We start from the raw sequence: 19,141 nt of genomic DNA, 5'->3' as shown, positions 1-19,141 counted from the left end.
CAAAGACGGTTCCCAAAAATTGTCTTAGTATGTATGATGGTAATATTTTTGTAAATACGAAAATTTTCAATAAATACAATTTTACAAAAACCGTCTTAAAAGACTTTCATTCTAAGACGATTTTGTAGAAATCGTCTTTTACAAAACCGTCTTACAAATGAATGGTTGTCATTTGGGGATTTAAAACCTTTTTTCCTTTCACTCTCATGAAATCCAACAATGCTTACTCACATAGTCACAAACCCTACCCATGACACCACCACATTCTCTTGCTTCCCCCTCCCTTACACCATGCCCAAATCGCGTGACTGTCGCGTAATCGTGGTCAACCTCGTCACCTCCTTAGCCCGCCGTTGCATCTCATTTATCTACAATGACGCTCTAACTCTCTGTACCCCTCTAAGAACTGCCACCCTCGGCCGCGAAAGAGCTCGCACTTCTCCCGGCTCCAAAAACATACCGCAATCAACTGCGCGATGTGGTAGAGGACGCATTCTGTTATGCTCCATGCTTCTTGCGTGGTACCCTATGATCCGATTCTTCTTCTTTTTTCTTCGTCACAGATAGGTCTCTCTCTCTCTCTTTCTCTTTCTTTCCCCTATTTTTTCTTTTCGATTAGGGCACAAGTCAATTTCAATTTTTTCAGGCTTAAGAAACTCTATTGAGAAAATGTGTATGTGGGTCTTTGGATTCATGATATCGATAATGCTTCTCGACAAAGCATTGATATGGTTCTTCTCACCAAACAATATTCTCTCTTTTCTTCCTTTCATTTTTTTCTCATTTTACTAATGTAAGGCTTGCTTCCTCGATAGATTGTAATAATAAAAGCATGATTTCATTTTTTTTCAAATTTCAATTTGTTACTATGCAGAGACCTATGGATGATATTTGTGAAAAACTTCTCTGCATTTTTACCAATTGGTGGTGATGGTAGTTGGGTCTGTGAAAAGCAAGACAAACATGTTTTAGATGTTCAATGTTCTGTTATGGTGAACCTATGTCGAGAATTTGATTTCTTTTATTGGTATCTTAGGCACATGAAAGAATTCCTTCAAGTAAATATAAGTAGGTTCTATAAAACAAATTAAATATAACTAGGTGACCTTAGGACTTATTTGTATTAAATTAAAATTAAAATAGTTTGAAAGTTGGTGCTAATTTAACTGGTAGAAAGTTGGTATGTTCATCATTCTCCCAATCTCATTTTAATTGATAAATAAGTGTTAGTACTATAATTTCATGATTATTCTATCAGGTATTTGTTGGTATGTCGTTAAGAACATATTTAGATGCAGCTTGGAAGGATGGAAAGGCTCCAATTGATCCATCTACTTTGGTAATATACATTCAGACTTAAGTGGTTTGTAGATGGAAATTGGAGGTTTGAGAATTCTAGTGCTGACCAGCTAGTATTGTCGATTAGGCTTGAGTAAATTCATTGTAATTTGCTGGTAGGAAAATAACCATTTATGAATTTTGCTTTGTTTTTAAAAGGTTTCATATGGTTCTTTAATTTTCAGAGTGTTTTGTTATCTCTTGGTCGTAGTTGTGATGGACCACAATTCTACTTCTTTCTATTTTTTTTTCTTTTTGGACTCCCTAGTTTTTTAATAAGCACAACCATTGCAAGTTGTCAAGTAATTTAATAATATCATACTAATTTGTAGCAGCTGCTAGCTACTGCATGTTAGTCAACACCTTCTCATACTATATATTTATTTCCCTTCCATTCTTCTTATGAAGCAAATTACTGATTGTTACATTACATGCGCACCTGAATTTAACATTCATGGATTGTCTGGTTAAAAATAAACATTGATCTATTTTAATTTATTTTCTTTTTTTATTAATTATGCATGACACTGACATGTATGTGGTTGGGGTTCACACCTTATTGTGGTACATTTTCTATTTCAGCTTGACTTTAGCATTTGACTCGTGAAGTAATATAATCCAAACAAGCTTCACAAACATTCTTTCTGCTCAACAAGTCTTCACAGTTTCAACCAATGACCTTCACCTTTCTCTCTGCGTCCTCTCCCTTTAATTCAGGTTGGTTAACTTAGATTTTTTTGAATTATTGCTCAGTTAGTAACAGAATTAAGGTGCTTGTGTCTTTGATTTGCTACACTTCTGTGTTGAACACTAGAGCTGTAAGCATCATGGTATGCTTAAGAAACAAAATTTATAAGCATAGAAGGGTGTAGGAGCCTGTCTTCATTGCAACATGAACTTTATTTTATTTGAAAGAAATTTTATTTACAAACAAAAAACTTCAAGTTTGGTTATCTTATTTTGTTTTATGATATATTTACCTATTGATCATGTTTTGTAGCCAAGAGATGATGGAAAAGGATCTTTAGCACTAATCACTTTACAGGAAGAATTTTCAGGCTTTATGTTTGTTCTTAAGCAAAATGAAAATACTTGGTTCAAGTACAATGTAAATGACTTTTATATCCCTCTCTCAAGTTCTAGTAGCTTTCTTAATAGTGATTGAGACAAGTATTGTGGAACCTTATGCATAAACTATTGTGATACCTGAGACTTCTGTGCGATCAAAGACATAGTCCTTATTGGATCCAAAAATATGCTCAGGAATAGGCACATGGTATGAACTATTATGCCAAGGTTTTAACTAGGAATCTCATAAATCTGGAAGATGGAACATAGAGCTTAAGGAAATGGCTTCAAAACTAGCATCACCTGGTTTCACTATGGTTTGGTTGCCAACACCTACTGAATTTGTTTCACCAGAAGGGTACATGCCAAAGGATTTATATAATTTAAATTCCTGGTACTAGATTAGAAGCATTCCAATTCTTCTATAGTTATTTATTTCAATCTTATCTGAATACTTTGATTTGATAGAAGGTTCAATGTTAGGCAAATTACTTATGTTCTACAGTGCTTACACATTCAGCAGCATATGCTAAATGGACTTTCAAATATTTTCAGCTACTGGTTTATATAATACATGAGAAAAACAAAAAAAAAATAATATCAAGGAATAGATAAGGGAGATGCTAGATACACCCAACATTATTGCCGGTGCACCCAACACTTAAGCAGAAAAGACTTTTATATCCCTGCCAAATTTATTTAAAAACTCTACACCCAGCACCCAGTCGTTTCTTCTTCTTCTTCTTTCACGCCATTTCTTCTTTCTTTCACCGTGACTAGATTTCTTCTTCTTCTTCTATGCGATTCTGCAACCTGGAGTGGACTGTTGCTGCCAGCAGCGTGGGTCGCTTCTTCACCATTGTTGGCGGCATGGTGGTGGTGCTGTTGTGCTGCTCTGCTCTGCTTCTTCCTCGCGCGTTCTCCTCGACTGACATTTAGCGGTGTGGTGGTGGTGCTTTACAGATCAAGTTGATTCGCACGATCAACCCATACAACTGAACACACAAGCAACAAAAATGCATACGTCGTATGCCGCCACCAACCACCACAACACTGAACATCGCTACCTTCACTTTCACTGAACCTAACTGTTGCCAAGGAGCCAAAGAAAATACGGCACCGAAGAGAGAAAAGCGAGAAGAAGAGTGCGCAACAATGGCTGCTCTGGTTTTTTTTTTAAAAAAAACATAGCTTTTAAAAGGAGAAAGAAGGCAGAGGCAATTTTTCCATTTTTAAAGAATGTTGGGTGCACCAGCAAAAATGCTAGGTGCACCTAGCAACTCCCAATAGATAACAATCATAAGTCATCATGAAAAGGAACTTGTTTCGTATGAATTATTACAATTTTGTTTTTTTGAAAATAAATATCAAATACAGAAACATTGATGAATTGAAAGATTTAGTGAAAAGATTTCATGAAGTTGGGATCAAAGTTCTTGGAGATGCTGTTTTAAATCACCGTTGTGCTCATTATCAGAACCAAAATGGTATGTGGAACATATTTGGAGGCCCTCTTAACTGGGATGATCGTTCAGTTGTAGCTGATGATCCACATTTTGAGGTTTGTTTGTGAAGAAAAAAAACATTGAATATCCTTTCTAACATACAAGGTAGGGGCAACAAGAGTAGTGGAGATAATTTTCATGCCGCTCTAAACATTGATCATTTCTTTGACATTCATTGAGGTGCTATGTGATAAATCCCCTGGTCATGATTGGGAAACTAGATATGCTAGCTGAGGAAACAAAACATTGGAGATATTAAGACAAAGTTCATGGGAGTTCTTAGAGTATGAATGCTCTTGCCTTTTGCTCAAGGGGGAAAATGCATTCGAGGCAAAGAATGCATTTCAACAAGAGTAAATAACTTTTCTCTCTTGAGAAATATTTAGACTATATTTTTCTTTTCTTTTTAAAAATTCTATGTTGGAATCATTAATATTGTTTTAATAAAAATATTTTTTTAATATATTAGTAAGTATTTTTAGTGTTACTTAACATTTTGTTATTCTATAGTGAAAAAATAGAATATAATACGAGCACTTTATTACCAAAATAACGTAATCTTTTAAAATTTAAATTTTCTATAATAAAGTAGTCCTTTCATTGCAAAGCTGGCCAAATTGGTATATTAAATTTGTTATAATTAAAAAAATATTTTATTTGTCAACTTTCATGGTAATTTTGCCATTTTTTTATTAATTTATTTTTAAATCTATCAATTTTACAATAAATTTAATCTTCAACTTTAGAATGAATAGATATTTGGTTATAAAATTGTCAAACTAAATTATATAACCTATTGTAATAAAAAATTATATAACCTAACTTTTAAAAATAAGCTTATGTTTAGAAATTCAATTTTCTACTTCTAAATGTATGTAAAGTCCAAAACTTACAAAATAACTGCAGTTAAAAAATATTACAAAATGATTCCTATCATAAATAGGCATTTATACTGAATTTTTTTATTCATTCATTTTTGAATGCTTTTTTTATCTTTTAATTTTAATATTTATATATTTTTGGGCTTACAAAATATTCAGTTCCAGTATAGAAATAATATATTTCTAGCTCTTACTTTGATTTTCAGGCTGCTTGGATTGTGGATGATTCTGATGAGGAGGAGTCGGATTGTGACAATGAAAACAATGATGGTATGGTGTTGGATGAAGGGGAAGATGAATTTCCTTGTCAATAGGAAAATATGTATTCAAAATTTGATGATGGGGCTTCTCTGTTTCAATTAATCTTGCATGTTGTAGCTTTATACTATAATAATTTGAAATATGTTAAGGTGTTGTGACAGGGTGGTAATCATGGCCCCTGGCTGGGTTGCTTTTTCTTAACTATCAACAAGTATTTGTTCTTGCTAATGTGTGTTTGTGGTGGGGATTAATTGGCACTGACATAAGACTTCTTTACTTGCAGTACTACTAAAAAACTTCTTATAGAAATTGATTTGGATCAATCTAAATGGTGACTTACAAGTAATTATTATGTATGGCTGATATAATGATACTATTTCTAATTTGTTGCTTGTCATTTGTTTCTAAGGAAGAGTTAATTTTCCATGTTGGGTTTCAAAAATTTGTTGGCATGTATGGTATTCAATTTGAAAGACTTTTTGGCATATAATGGTTGTTAGAAACCTTTACAATCAAGTTTACTTATTAACATTCTAATAGCTAGTTATTTTAGGGAGAAAACAAATTATATGTTGTTTGGTCAAAGATGTACATGTGCATTGAGGGAGGTTAGTGAGAAGTATAATTTGAATGTAAGAATCACTCTAAATTTGCATGATGAGAATTTCTAATCTAACTTAGAGTCAATAAGATTCCATCAAAGAATAATTGAATGGTATCCTTAATTGAATGGTTTCTCATTTTCAATAGAATTATATTATTTATATTATTTAAATAAAGAAATAAGCATAAATGTATGTGCAAATATGCTTGGGGTAGTTGTAGTCAATTTCTAGAAAAAAAATTTAATTTTTTCTTTTAAAAAGACATTCTAAGATGAGTATTTGAAAAATCATCTTAGAAAGTCTACATTCTAAGACGGTTATTGAAAAACATCTTAGAATCCTAAATTTTTTCAATTTAAAAAAAAAACATTCTAAGACGATTCTTCCAAAATTTTTCTTAGAAAGTCTACATTCTAAGACAGTTTTTGAAAAAACCGTCTTAGAATCCTTAATTTTTTTAATTTTTTTTTAAAAAAAGACATTCTAAGATGGTTCTTTCAAAAATCATCTTAGATTTCTAAGATGCTTTTTGGGAAAATCATCTTAAAATTCTCATTTTTTTTAAAAAAAAGACATTCTCAGGTGATTTTGAGACAAAATCATTTTAGAAATGGTATCCTTCTAAGACGGTTTGAAAATTGTCGTGAGAAGTCTTAACTTTTCATGATGATAGCTTCAACAATGGTTAAAAACTGTTGTAAAAAGCCGCTCATAATCGTCATAAAAAACACTTTTTTATAGTGAATCCTCAAATATCAGTCTCAACCTACTTTCTTTTTCTTGTTGAACACTATTAGACCATTCACACATAAACACTCCAGATTCTCTCACACATACACCATATACATTACTTTTTTTTCTTGTTCAACACTATTAGTCCTTCATAAAAATTGTTTTTATTAGTCCCTTAAATTTTTGAAAAATTACTTTTAATCCCTCTTTGTTCATTGTGTTCATAGTTTCACACTTTGTGGTGGTTTTAAACCACTGCATTTTTATTATTTTAAAATGATTTCTTACAATTTTAAATTATCAAGATATTTTACTCATATGGTTTGATGACTGCTTTTACATATTCTTACGATCTTAAAGAAGAAAAATAAAAACATGAATGTGGAATTATTGTGATTTTTTTATATATTTTGGTGGTTTTAAATTGTCATAAATTATTTTAAAGAAATTAAATTTAAAAAAATATATTTGTGATAGTGTAAAATCGCCATAAATTGTGACACTGTTAACACAAAAAATGAGAGAGGCTAAAAACAATTTTTTAAAAATTTGAGAGTGTAACATCCCATTTTTTTCATAAATAAATTTAAGAATTTTTTTAGTAAAAATAATAAAAATAAATAAATAGAGTAAATAATAGGTCGTAAATGCCCCTAACTATAAATAGCAACATGCTAGGTTTTTCAGACAGACTCCTCAGCCTCCTCTGCCTCTCATTTTCATTTTTCCCCTTTTCCTCTCAAAACCCTCTCTTTTTCCCGCAGCCCACAAAACCTGTCTCAGAAAAAAGATGATCTTGGACTCATTCACCGTTGGATCGTCGTGAAATTTGAGCACCACGTTCACAACCAAATTTCGAGCATTCTCACCGTTGGAAATTGCAAAATCATGTCTGAGCTTAGAGGAAAACTCTTCGCATTGTAGCTTTTTATTTCCCCGCAGAAACCCAAAACTGTCTCGGTAAAACTACGATCCCGGTTTCGTTAACCGTTGGATTTTCATGAAATTTGGATATGTTGCTTGAAATTCAATTTCGCACACTCTCATCGTTGGGATTTGCGAGATAATATTCGTGGTGGGAGAAAAAGGAACCGCATGAAGATAGTACAAGCGGAGGCTTCAATCTCTTTTTCGTCTCTCTGACGTTCGAGAATTCTATCGGAGCAGTCGGAGGAAAAACTTGAGGAATCTCAGGGAACCACTATAGATGCCGCTATCGTTGTCGGAAGACACGTGAGTCCGCTTAGAGGTAAGGGATGAGTTATTCACAATTGGGAAATAGTGAGAACATGTGTAGGGATCCTTAGAGATATCAATTGGAATGAGTTTTTGGGTGTTTTTGCAATTTCATTTTATCCTTATAATTATTACAGTGAATTATATATGTTTGACAGACCAATTTTTGTGAAATTGATATGCTATTATGTTGAGCGTGAACCCTATAAATTGAGTACTTTTTCTAATTAATATGAATTGATAAAATAAAGTAAGGAGAAATTTAGAGAGAGATATTGATTTTGTATTTTCTCTTTTTCTTGTTGTTTAGATTTTTATATATAATTTAAAAAATTAATATTGTAATTGAAACTGACCAAAGTGTTCATATAATTATTTAGAATTTGTGCATTGAAAGCTTACTTTAAAATTTGAGATTTAATATGATGTATGCTAGTTTATATATATAGAGGTAGTTATTTATATTAATAATTTATGTAAATAATATTGTAGAGTGTTATAGTATGATTCCAAAAATTATTAAGTGTTGGAGTTTGAGAATATTATGGTTAAATTTTATGAACATGTGTATGTTGTACCTTATGAATATCATTGGGAATGTTATGAGATGGTTGATGTGATGTTATGAGATGTTAAAGTGTGGACATGATATTCGATTGTGAATAAGGGGATGTGTTAACATTTGATGTTACATTAATTATATCGTGAACTATGAATTATATAATAACCCGACCAGTGTTTATGCGCAGTGTTAAAGAGAAAGTGTAGGTTCCATGTTAGGAACCAGTGTTAAATTGTAGCGCAATTGTGTTAAACATGTTTGAAACATGAGTGTGAGGTCGTGGTATTGTATAATTCATGAACAGTGCTTATAAATGAAATATGTGATGAATTGTGGAATGATATGTTGCCTTGAGATTATAATATTGCTATTGAGATTGAGTAAAAGTGTAAAGTAGAACAGGTGTTGAATTGTGAGATATGTGAAAACATGCGATGGTGGATTGTGACATTATAAGATGTGAAATTGTGAATGAGTTTTGGTTGTGAATAAGTGTGTGATTAACTCTTGATGTGACATTATTTGTGTTGTAAGCTGTGAATTGTACAATAACCCGACCAGTGTTATTTTGAGAAAAGTGTAAATGTGCAGTGTTAAAGAGAAAGTGTAGGTTTCCTATTTAGGAACCAGTGTTAAAGAAAAAGTGTAGGTTCCTATTTAGGAACCAGTGTTAAATTGTAGCGCAATATGTTGTACGTGCTTAAGACACGAGTGTGAGGTCGTGGGTATTGTATAATTCACTAGCAGTGTCTGTGTGTTAAAATGATTTTAGGGGTTGGACCTGAATCAGGAGGGAGAGGCCCTGACGGACTCTTCGGAGTGTAGGCCTTGGGGGTCACCGGGTTTGAGTGCTCCTTTAAGTCTATGCTGATCCCATATGGTTGGAGCATTCTCGCAAAACATCGTGACCCTGACTGATCTCCCTATGATCTTACTTAGTGAGAGTGACCTAGCAAACCCATTGTATGGTGTGTCTTGTTATGTACTCCTAAGCGCCCCAGGGTGGTTTTTCACTGACATGGTACCACATTGCATATAGGCTTGAGTCTTAGCATAACTGTCTCATGCGCTTGCTAATTGTTTATTATGAAATTGATGTGTTATTATATCTTGATCAGAGAATGTGATTTTTGTGTAATGTGATTGATGATTGAAAAGTGTGATTGATGGATGAAAAGTGAACTTTGAATGACAAAGTGGTGGAATTACGTGAATTACGTGTAAGTAAATTTTATTTAGTTTATATGATATGTATATCTAGTTGTCTTGTTTCTCTATTAGTTAGGAATGTGATAACTTACTCCCCGTGTGTTGTTTGTGTTTGGATCCTGTGATGATCTTGAACTTTGTGTTCGGGGGAGCAGACGACTAGGTGAATTGCTTTAAGGAACATTATGCTGAAGGACGTCGAGACACAACGCTCTGATAGAATGTGACAGTGGGACATAAGTTTTTATATTAGTTGCATGATGTTAGTCTATTTTATTTTATTTCACTGATTTAATAAAATATTTATGTAAATTTTGATGGCCTTATTTTGAGCCAAATATGTTTTAATAAGTTTTAATTGATAATAGTGAAGTGAATGCGAACCTTTTACCCGTGTGAATTTGGTTACCAATATTTTTATATATTTTGTATATTTATATATATGTCAGGGTAGAGGGTGTCACAGAGAGATTAATAAAAAAAAATTTTAAGGACTAAAAAAAATTATCCAAATTTAAAGAACTAGAAATGTTTTAGTAACGATGATATGATACCATTGACATTATTATAGATGTGACATTATTAATAGTGATTTAATGATAACTTAATGAGTTTTAACCATAGAGACTAAAAATAAAATGTTAAAACTTACAAGGACTATTCTAGAAATACTTTTTACAAGCACGAAAAAAAATATTAAATTAGAGAACTAAAATTTTATCTAAGCTTTTGTTGAATAGTCCAAAATATCGTTTACTTATACTATAAGCCAAAAATATGTTGTTGATTTCACAAAATTGGACTAGCTAAAAAATTGACACCTATCCACTTTTGGGGGCAAAATAGTCTAAAGATATTAGTGTCAGCTTTAAAAAAAAATTCATCTCCTCTATTCTTTGCGACATAAACCTCTGTTGCTTCTTCTTTTCAAAACAAAAAAAAAAATAGGAAGGGCCAAACCTCCTTCTTCTTTCTCCATTTTACAAAGCAACAGACACAACAAATGTTACTTCTTCTTCTTCTTCTTCTTCTTTCTCCACTTCTTTATGCCTAAAACAATCTAAGCTCTCATGTTCTCACTCTTTATTCTCTTCTTTCACTCGCAAATCCTATTTTCACCTTCCTCTCTACATTTCTCTACTGATATTGGAGTTTGTCTTTTGGTTCATTTTGGTTAGAGTTTGAGGAAAGGGCCAAAAGACTATGGTTTGAGGAAGGGGTTGCAACACTAGGGTTTCATGGTATGAGATTGGTCCTTTTTCTCTTATTTGCTTGGTATTAACTTTTGGTTTGTTTGTGCATAGGGTTTAAGGAAAGTGAAAAAAAAAAATGATTTGATAAGTTCATTCCTTTTTGTCATTTTTATGGTTTTTATCTTTGATGTATTTATTTTATCTATTTGTGAATGTTTCCTTGCACTTTGAAATTTTAGAAGAACATGAATCTTCTTTCTCTTGAGGATAAGCAATTTAAAATACTTTTTGTTTCCCTATCTATATTTTCCCTTTTTAAATTTCAAGAAAAGATTCATTTTCAGTTAAACATAATTTGCAGGTTCTGTTAGGACATCACTGGTCTCCATAACAAAGTTAATCTTTTTCTTTCCTCTTGGCCAGTGAGTTTGTTCTTTCCTTTTTCTATCTTATTGATATTCTATTTTTCCCTTTCCCCCTCATTTGATCCATTCATGATCACTTAACAATGAAGAACTTATAAACCAAAAGGAGAAAATTTGGTTTTTCATCGAGATCGAGAATTAAGGTGCATGCATAGTCACTAAGATGGAGGAAGAAACATTTCTCAAGTAGCAATATGTTCATAGCTTCTGCTTGATGAAAACAGAAAATATATTAATTAAAACAATATTCTTCTATTTATTTTTTGAGATTTTGCATTTTTTATTCTTACTTTGGATATATCAATTGTTAGGCTTTCAGATTCCAGCGAGGATAGGAGTATAAATTGTATAGTAGATAATATATAAATTGTTTTTTTATTCTTAACAGGGTAGGTGGGTAGCAGTATAGAGAATGTAATGCTTTATAGGACTAGATGTTTATGTATATCTACATCCTCTAAATAATAATTTTTTCAATCTTGATGATATTCATTATATTGTGATAAGTTGTCCTTCTTTATTCTTGTATGGGATGATATTCATTATGTTGTGGTAAACAACCTTTGCTTCTAGTATGAGATTCACTGGGGAAGAATTAGATTGAGATCATGTTGTTAAAGAGACATTTGCTGAGTTGATTCTAACTTACTAATTGCTATATAATTTTAATCTTTAGTTATTTGCTGCTAGCTAGGGGATTTATTAGGAAACAATTAAACATGAACATGTCATTCGAACTTTATGCTCATAATTGAAATATCTTGACTGTTTTCTCAATAGAAGCATGATCTGAATGTGATTGTTATTTTAACTTTATGGTTGAAACACGTTTTGCTAGCATCTTATACTATACCTTTGAATAGTTATTCAATAGCCCAAAAGGAATTACAAGTCTGTTATAGCAATGAAATGAACACTAAAATCTTATTATACTATAAACTATATATAATCTTATAGCAGAATTATTTACTTTGAGGTTACTTCTCTTCATTCCTATCTTTAGACACACGAGTCACCAATAGGTTGATTGGAAATGGATAGAAATGTAACTATTTTCAAACAACATACATTACTTTTGATTTAAAATCTATCAAATTACTATATATACTGTAGTACTTTTCCCTTACTCTGGTCCCTTGCTTTTCATACACCCTTCTCCTTTTTTTTTATGAGTTTCAAATTTTAAGTTTGAGCATTTTTTTGGAGTTTCATCTCATTCTTTCCTTGCACATTTCGAAAAAAACTACCCTTTTTAATTCTTTCATCTCATTTTCGATTTACTTCTTCCTCTTCTTTCTCAAATCTCTAATTGAACAATGAAGTGGCTGTGAATGTACAGAAGGAGGAAAATGTTTAATTATTGTGTATTCCTTTAATTTGCACTACTAGAAATACGTTTTTGACACCAATTATTAAGGACATTCAACATCGGTTATTAACTAATGTTGAAAATAACAATGTTAAAAGTAATAATGTTAACATCGGCTTTAGTAAGGAAAAATCGATGTCGTATAGTAAGATAAACCACATAACATCGGTTTTCTAAAAACTAATGTTGTATAGTAAGAAATAACCTAAAAAAATGTAAAATATGTACAAAACAACATCAATTTTTAGAAAAACTGATGTTGCGTTTGATTCACAACATCAGGATTTCTAAATACCGATGTTGTAAGTTGACGACAACATTGGTTTTTCTAAAAATCGACGTTGTTTTCTGCTAGCCAACATCAGTTTTTAGAAAAACCGATTTTGCTTTGACGACTACATCGATTTTTCTAAAAATTGATCGGTTTTTCCAAAAACCGATGTTGGTGAGTAAAAACATCGGTTTTTTTATTATAACCGATGTTGTTTTTTGGAATTTTTTTAATATCCTGTCTGTTTTTTTAATTACCCTATATTAACCTACAAATTAAAAAACATAACCAATCCATATAGTTTTTATACAGTTTTCAAACAGTTTTTACCATACAGTCCATAATAATTGAATATTTACTATGAATTAAAAGGAATATTTGAAGTCAATACATAAATCAATTGTAACCTAATCTAAATTAATAAAATTCTACAACTCTAAAATTACTTAAACACCTAGTGTTTTAGTTTTAACTTTTAGATATATCTTGCCCATTGAATGCGAATTGTCTTCATTCTCTCTGGTTCCAATGGTCTTGGATCAGTAAAATACTGCATGATATAATAAAACATAAGTTAATTAATTAGTATAAATAATAACAATTATAAAAAGTTGAATTAATTTTGAAGTAAACAATTACTGTTTTCCAATTATCCTTGGAACTTCCTAAAACTATTGTTGACATCGAATGGATTACTTAGTACTTGCACTCAGTGCTTCCTTTTTGCTTATTACACTAAATTGAATACGATATTTAAATATTCAAAGTTAACCAAAAATTAGTGTACAGAGTAATAAAATTTAATTTTTAAGGCAACAAGCATTGTTTAAATCACTTACTTTAATTGCAATCTATCTAGGAACAGGCTTGGATTTACTTTGTTGACTATCGTCGAATCCTTTCAAAGCATTGTTCAATAGAAACATGCATGCATATTGTAAAATTAAAGTATTGATGCTCCCGACTAATGATAATGTAAATGTATTACAAAATACAACTAACCTATTAATAATTCCTTTCAAGTAGTTATCAGGCCTATTGTGCAAGGAACAAAACTGGATGACAACATTGTCCTTAGGACATATAACGACCATGTGTCAATGTGCACAACAATGGAGAACATTAAGTTATTATAGTGCATGCATTATTTAAATTCATTTGACATACATCATATCCTCTAAGTGATCTCCCATTTCTACATCAAACGGTTCAGATTGGGACTCCCTTTGCATATCTGTCAATTCACTATGTCATATCCACGTCATATAATTCTTCTTAATTTCATCACATAGAAGATGTTTGCATATGTCATCTAGTACTTATAGTCTCCCATTCAAATAGTTTATACGAGGACAAAAATATTTTTTGTCCTCATCCAATTGACTTCTTTCTGAAGCAAATTGCAAGAACTGTTCCTCACTTTTCTCATACGCAGGGCTCATGCGACTTGCGTTCATCTAACTTCAATCCATCTAATTAATAACTCTGTGATACTCACAAAGTTATTCGATGGATGAAAATCTCACTTTTTCATTAAAGGTGTGACCCTATTCCATTTAGGAAGACATTTTTTATAGTAGATTCATACATCAAGGTTAAGTCTCTTTTTCAAAATTTGATGAAATTTCGACAGCATTTCGCATTGATCTCCAAGTACACAACATGAAAGTGGTGAGATTGATTCCATGAAAATCAAGTATGCACTGAGAGAACAAAAAGAAATACCTTGTACCAAAATTTCATCAAATTTAAGAAAAAAGACTTAACCTATATGTATGAATCTACTATACAAAAATGACTCTTTCCAAACTGTTCAAATGAACAATTCAAGATTTAATACTACGATTAATCCAAATTGTCTGAAAGAATCATTATATTAAATCTCAAACGGAAATCTAAGGTTCAGTCATGATGAACATTAATTATATATAAAGCAATAGTCATTAATAACATAAAACAAGGTAAAAAAGGACTCATAAGAAAAAAGAGTTTAACAAAAGTATGAAAAACATTTGTACCTGTGATAATACTCACTAACAGTCTTCAACAATGAATATCATATGATCACGATGCAAACAACAAAATGAAAAGTGCCTACAAAATTATATTGAGTATGTTATAATTTAGAAGCTAGATTTTTTTTCCCACCAAAACCAACCTAGTAATTGCATGTATAAAGAAAAAAAATAATTATAAATATGAAAACAACAATTGGATCATATCAAATCCACATTTGGGTATGCAATTGACCCAAATTAGTTCATTTAATGAAGAAATGGTACCACAATTGGATTTTTAATTTACTCCTTTATACAATTATTATTTAGATTTTTATAATATATTTTGGTACAAAGAAGATAAATATTAGAGACTAACACAAAGAAGATAGAAGAAAAACCAAAACTAGTGTAGTAATTAACTTGCATTGTTCAAATAATGTAGTTTTATTTGAAATATAATAAATAATTACACATCCCTTGAACTACAAATTAGGAAGTCTATTTCAAAAAATTACTTCTCAATAATAAAAATTCATCTCACTACGTTCAATATATATTCATATTGCTAATGATTTAAATTTTTTTGAAAGAACACAAACAAGATAATTTGCGATTTTTAGTCATTGAAAGAATATAAATTTGGTTGTTGTTCGCTTAGCAGTTGCCAAAACTCAATTATCTTTCTATATCCTCTCTTTGCTACCATCATATCAGGTGGACATTTAGTTCCTTGGCGTGGCGCTGTAAGAACTGACATGTAAAACAACTAGAAACATTCTACATTTTTCTTGTGTTATCGCTTTGCTCGTTAGATTAACCGTCCCTAAGCTTTTATTTGCTTATTTATTTATTTGAGTATTAGGAATGAAAGAAATGAACGATAATTTTCAAATTTATTCATTCATTAAAGTATTACAAAGTTGATGTATTTATACAAAAATAGAAAATAACTAACTTGAGTAACCAACACTAACTTACTCAAATAACTTCTAGTAACTATAACTTGAGTAACCAACTAACTTACTCAAATAACTTCTAGTAACTAACTAAATTAATTTTATGTCTAATACCCCCCCCCCCCCCCGCAAGCTGGAATGTGTTGAAAACACTTCTAGCTTGGAGAATACAATACATCAACGTTAAAGAAGAAAGAGAAAAGAAAAGAAAAAAAAATCTGAAAACATGAAATATAGCGAAACATGTTGGAAATATATTGGTCAAAATAAAAACTTTGAGAAATCTTCGACCAACTTCGACGGCTTCCAAGAGTCCAAAGCAAGCACCAAAGCTTGTTGGCAAAAACTTTGGTGACGAAGGACAAGAAATAGTAACCAACACGCTCGAAGAGGTACCACAATGCGGTGGCATAAACGAGCACCGCAACCGTTCGACGCCAATTCATCCATAACACCACATCAGCAACTAAGCATTTGTTGAGAACATGATGAAAGGATGAGAAACTAAGGCAATGCCAAGATTGTTAGAAGAATGAAGAATGAAGGGGTTAGAATCATCAATGGCAGCCATGGCCATGAGAGAAAAAAAAAACCAACCAGACATCCGAAAGGTCCCCTTAAAAAAACGATTCATAAGGGGGTGACCTACCCAGTTATATAAGAACTTAATCATCAATGACATCCATGGTCATGAGAGAAAAAAAAGAACCAACCATACTCAAGTAACTTCTAGTAACTAACTAAATTAATTTTATGTCTAATATTGAGCCTTCTTCCTTCATTCCAAATTGCACGAGTCTAACGAGAATCTTGTTAAACTGGAATGAATCCTATACACAAATGTGTAGCTTTTAAAACAATAGCTTAACTCCCAAACATTTGTTTAACAACAACCTCAAATATTAAACAACAATCAAGTCACAAGATTTTTAATTTTGGTCCAGAATTAGGTATTTGAAAATCATTTTAATTCTTTTCTTTTTTAGTCTGAATAAAATATTTCATTTTAGAAGACAAAACTCATTGACCAAGAGGAAAAACAAAGGATAAATGCTCTTGTAGTGCTTTTTTTATTCAATGCATAAGAAAAAAAAAGAACTTCAAGGGCAAACCTGAAATTTGAAGCACATCATAGAAAAATTAAGCAAATAACAACAATAATAATGGACAGCTTTTTGATATAATAAAGAAGCTCGAGGCAGAGGTTGAGCAACTGAAGCTCGAGCTGAACCTCTTGAGGGAAAGAGAGAGCAAAATCGAGGTGGCATTGGCAATGCTCGACGGTTGACACTCAACGCTGCGATAGGGAAGGCGATGGTGGTGGCGACGATGACAACAACAAAGTAGAAAGAAAAAGAGATCTACTTGACAGAGACACGATTCTCCAACGAGATCTGACGGTGGCGGAAGATGTCGACAACGGAGTGCGAAGACACAAGGAGCTGAGACAGAGAAAAAGATAGCACGAGAAAATAGGGTTTGTAGAGACAATTCATATATTTTTAAATTTAGATTCAACATTGATTTTCACTAAAAATCGATGTAAATGAAATGAAATTAACAAACTAACATTATTTACGATTATGTCATCACATTTTTATTAACATCGGTTTTATTGAAAATTAATACTAACATAACAATGTTAAATCTATATTTTGTAATAGTGTTAGTAGGATGAAGGAGTAGATATAAATATGTTTCTTGTGATATGTATATTGTTCTGAACAAAAAGCTCTAGCAAAATAGCAATACTTCGAGAAAGAAAAAAAAAGCTTTGTGCATCTATACTTTTTGTTTTGTTTCTTTTTATTCTGTTATCTAATAGACAACTAATTAACTTCATCTATTTGTGTTGTTATTTTCATGCTTATCCACAAATCAATTCTCATTATAATGTCTTCTATGATATCAATGTCACCAATATTTAAATTTATAACTTATTTACTTTTGTCTAAAACTTATTTATTTTATGTTATGCTCTCAATTTAAAAAGTATTTCTTTTATTGAATCTTAATTATAGTTTTAAGACATTATCAAATGCGCGCACACCCAGCCAAAAGATCCGCGCACGGTTAAATACTAGTTACCAAAATAAGAAATGTCGTTAAAGCTATGATCAAGTATTTTTTTGATAGTGAAATATTTAGAAGGAAGGAAGGTGCTTGAGTTGAAGAAGATAAAATCTTAGGACTCAATTCTATTATCCTTACATTTATCTCACCATTGAAGACTCTAACATGTGATCTGTCATATGTGAAAATCCTATCTTACTTCACTCGATTAATCTCTTGTAGCTGAATTTGTTTTCCTTGTAGTTGAAGTATAAGGTCTCTTAAAACTAAAATCTAAAAAGAAATTATTTTAGAATAATATTTTAATAAAATAATAATGTTCAAATTTTAAATAATAAATTAAGTATAACTATACATCTAATCTAATGCTTACGGTAGTTAGAGATATTTTTCATGTCGTAATGACAAAATTAAAATATACTGAGAAGGACATGTTGCAGGACACTATTGGTCCCAGTCTAACTATATATTTTCACCTTTAAAATTCATAATCATAGCCCCAGGTGAAATATTGAATTCCATAACCTAAATAAATTTCCCAACTGATTTGATATGATCAAAAGATCAACCGTCATCTCTTGTTTCATGTCGGCAGGTAATTCACGTGCCACTTTATTCACAACTATCACAGCCTAATTTTCTCATTATTATGGCGAATGGAAGAAAATTTCTTCCCCATAAAATTTAAGTAATATTATTATGAAACCTATGTGCACTTAAATAATTTTTTGAAATTTTACTAATAGCTAAGATATTATAAGAATTACATGGTTTTAAGTATTTGTCTTTTTAAATTAAAAATAATAATAACATCCAAAGATCATTTCATTTTATCATGTCATGCATATAACACAAATCCTTATATTAGTCAAATCCTATTGACTTACGTCTCTAATTTTTAGGAGTGTCCTTTTGATTATTTTTTAAAAAATTTATCAAGGTATTAAACTCATTTTATTTTTTGTCTTGAAAAATTACAATGAAATTAATATTGAATATAACAGAAAATTATTTTTAAAAATATTAAAACAAAAATGTGGTAAGAAGCTCATTGCCGTTAATTTTGATTTTTTTCATGTATTTTTTTTGTTTTTATCTGTATCTTTAGTAAGAGGTAATTTTAAATAAATAAAATACTATGAGACATTAAAGCATAAAAAAAATGTGGTGAGACATTACATGTGAGTAACTTTTTCAATTTACTCCAACAATAATTACCAAAAAATAGCCCAAGAATGGAAGTTCATTTATTGGAAGTGATCCCATCTAGCAACAAAGCCGGTTCTAATAGCCATTGATCTCTAAAAGTAACATGCATGTTGCCAACTAACTGTAATGGTAACTAAATTAACCAACAACCCCATTATATTAACTACAAGTAATATGAGACTATCAAAGTACATCAACTCTAAGCCAGCCAGACCATATGCATTATATATAAATAGACACAAATCTTA

The 19,141-nt window shown here is 31.1% G+C and overlaps 1 long non-coding RNA gene across 1 annotated transcript; it reads left to right on the top strand.

Annotated features, from left to right (window-relative positions):
• The first annotated feature begins 182 nt into the window (after positions 1-182).
• LOC114375145 lies at positions 183-2,960 on the top strand. Its single transcript, XR_003658720.1, has 3 exons — positions 183-567; positions 1,921-2,055; positions 2,339-2,960. It is a non-coding gene; the product is annotated as an uncharacterized LOC114375145 (long non-coding RNA).
• Positions 2,961-19,141: the final 16,181 nt, after the last annotated feature.

The sequence above is a fragment of the Glycine soja genome, chromosome 11 (assembly GCF_004193775.1).
Source record: "Glycine soja cultivar W05 chromosome 11, ASM419377v2, whole genome shotgun sequence".
Taxonomy (NCBI): Eukaryota; Viridiplantae; Streptophyta; class Magnoliopsida; order Fabales; family Fabaceae; genus Glycine; species Glycine soja.
This window is presented reverse-complemented; position numbering and strand designations above follow the sequence as displayed.